Source organism: Ipomoea triloba, chromosome 13, assembly GCF_003576645.1.
Source record: "Ipomoea triloba cultivar NCNSP0323 chromosome 13, ASM357664v1".
Taxonomy (NCBI): Eukaryota; Viridiplantae; Streptophyta; class Magnoliopsida; order Solanales; family Convolvulaceae; genus Ipomoea; species Ipomoea triloba.
In genome coordinates, this window is record NC_044928.1 from 9,805,475 (window position 1) to 9,809,022 (window position 3,548).

A 3,548-nucleotide genomic window follows, 5' to 3' on the forward strand; every position below is an offset into this window, starting at 1 on the left:
GGGGGGGGGGGGGGGGGGGGGGGGGGGGGGGGGCGAAAGAACTGATTTTTAATGGGGTTTTCAGCATTAAAGTAAACTATGGTTCAAAAAGAGGCATGAGATTTCAAGAAACTGAATGCAGAGAGAGTGTGGGGAAGAACGAAGAAAGATGAAAGTTTGAAATAAGATTTAACGAGCGCAAGCTTGAGACGTACGCAGAAGAACACAAAACCCAAAGTGGAGTGTAGCCGAAAGAGATCGAGATGGTGGACCAGGATGGCTGCATGAGAATTGAATGGCTTCACTTTAGCGTAGTTGAGAGCATTGAATGAAAATATTTAATTACGCTTCACCTGCCACAGCTACAGCCCCACATTTACGCAGTAGATTTATGTGTGCCCAAACCCAATGCTGTGAACTTCTGCTTTTTCATTCCTCTAGATTTTCCTAAAGCCTGAAATGGAAGCCGTGGTCTGTAATGGAGCCAAGGGTCGATTCGAACTGTTGACGGGGAGCGCGGTAAAATACTACGGCGTGTGTGGTTAAAAAATGCATTTATTAGGCCATCCCAATTTGTGGGTTTTAATCCTATTTTGGAATAATAAAAACTTAGGGGGTGTTTAACAAATGTGAGTGGCATCAAACCCTTCCCTTTATTCGGGAGGTGGTGGGTTCGAGCCTCAGTGGAGGCAATACTAACTCATACTAATACTAACTCATACTAACTCTTGTTCTTCAATAAGTTGAGAAAGTAGTTATGAACAGATACTGCATTGTAATAGAGTTAGTAGTTAAGCGGTATAGCTGTGGTCTTCCTAAGTGAGACTAACTTGTAAAGCCTATGGTTTCTCATTAGTGGTTTAAGCTTCAAGCTCTTGTGATGATATACTAGGTGCTTAAGCAAGAGAATTCCATCGAATCTAGAGAAGTTGTGGGGGAAAAGCTGCGCCGCACGTGCAGTGCACACGCCCACCTGGGTTTGTAAATACTTTTTTTTTTGTTTTATTTTCTTCTTTTCTTTTTTTTTCATCCACTCCTATTTTCTCTTTCCTAATCACACCTATAATAAAAACTCCTCAAAAGGCACACCAAAATCTCCACTATCGAGGAAAGTCTTATGAGCTATTTGTCTTAGAAAGTTATAGAGGTGTTTGGTAAATAACTGTTAGTGGGTTTGACCAGTCCTTATATCGTAGACCATGGTCCAAAAACGGCACCGTTTCTTTAAGTAAAGAAACAGTTGCCGTCACATCTTAATGGAGCTCCGCAATGAAACTACATTTTATCTCAAATGATACTGCCTCACATTTATTTTTATATTATCACTAGTTTTTTCACGCGCGTTGTGCGAATAGGATAATGCCCAATATTTATTTTTAAATAAGTACTTCAAAATATATGAATGCAAGATAATATATGAGAGATTGATTATAATTGCCACTAAAATAAATGTTTGCAATTTTGTAAAAACGATAGTCAAAATACTTAGTCTAAAAATGATAGTATAAATAAGTATTACTTTTGGTAATAAAAATTTATAAATTTTAAATCATATTAATAAAGAAATACGATTTACATTTAAAGTGAACAACTGTGATGTAGTCCAAAAAATATTACGGGTTAGTTTCTCGCTTTAATTTATTGGGTTATTTGAATGTCTTCTTTGTCAACAAATCCTCCCTATGTAGTTAATATGGTTGGTTTCAAATTACTTTTTAAAAAAAAAATCTATGTTATTAATAGAATACTTGGTAAATCAATATTTTGTATTATAACATTGATACAGAATATTTAATTACAAGATAGTGTAAAAAGAAAACAATGAATAATGTAGTGAATATAATTAATTAATTAATTTAAAGGTACATAATGAATTTTTGCATTGTAAAAAATAAAGACAATATAAGTAATGAAATTATATCTCTTTTTAAATTTTTTGGATAATGAATAATTTTTATTGTAGAAAATAAAGACTACATAACTAATGAACCCTTTTTAAATTTTTTGGATAATGAATAATTTTTATTGTAGAAAATAAAGACTACATAACTAATGAAATTATATCTCTTTTTTAATTTTTTGATAATAAATAATTTTTATTGTTGAAAATAAAGACAATATAACGAATTAAATTATATCTCTTTTTTAATTTTTTTGATAATGAACATTTTTTTTGGATGAAGGCATTGTAAACATTTAAATTAAAGAAATGCATAATTTATTTAATTTAATAAGACTATAAAAGTAATAGAATGTGTACTTAGTTTTCAATAATATACTCTAACATATAGAACTGGTACTTAATTTTCAATAATATATCTAACATATTTTTAGTATATGTTTAACAATTATATGAACTTTGATTAGGATTAGATTCGAACCTAAGACCTTTCTTATAGAAATTAATAGGTAAGTTAAAAGTTAACGGAATATTTCGTTACTAAAGTTAAAAAGTTAACAGAATATGGGATTATTTAAGGGAAGAAAATAATATAATAGAAGGTAAAAAGGGAAAATTATAAAAGATTACTAAAATCAAAATAATATGAACCATTCGTTTAACTAAATAATTACACCAACATTTTTTTCTTCTCGTTAGAACCTTAACATTACTAGCTCTTATTAAGATTGTAGAAATGAAACTGTAGTTGTATCGAAATAAAACTAGAGTTGTGTTGAAAGGAAACTGCAATATATATAAAATGAAATTGAATAAGAGTTTCACATATTTGAGTATATATTGTCCAATGAAACTGTAGTTATATATATCAAAATGATATTGTAGTTGTGTCGAAAGAAATTGCAGTGTATATAAAATAAAACTGAATAACAGTTTCAAATATTCAGTGTATAATGTTGAATGAAATTGTAGTTATATCGAAATGGAACTGTAGTTGTGTTAAAAGGAAACTGCAGTGTATATAAAATAGAACTAAATAATAGCTTCACATATTTGAGTGTATATTATCCAATGAAACTGTAGTTATATCGACATGATATTGTAGTTGTGTTGTAATGAAACTATAGTGTATATAAAATAAAACTAAATAACAGTTTCACATATTTGAGTGTATAATGTTGAATGAAACTGTAGTTATATCGAAATGAAACTGCAGTTGTGTTGAAAGGAAGCTGCAGTTTTCAAAAAAAGAAAGAAAGAAATGAAACTATAGTGTATATAAAATGAAATTGAAATAGTTACACAAAGTCACAAATAGAGCTACTTTACACATAACGGCGCGGACGGGGCAAACAAGTGTCATTTCTTTTCATTAAAAGAAATGGCACCGTTTTGGACCATGGTCCACAGTATAATTTACGGGGTTTGACTAGTTGATAGCATTATCTAATTGTAGAAAGATATTTGGTAAATAGTTGTTAGTTCATAGTTGATTACATACAAAATGACTTTCTCCAAAAACTATTGAATTATACTCCTAGTATTTTGAAGCAATAAGCTATTACAAAAAAACTAATTAATCAAACACTCATTGGTTGTTTAACCAAGTCAAACAGCTAATAGTGATCAAACGAGCCAAAATTGACTAATAGGCTAATTATTTTACCAA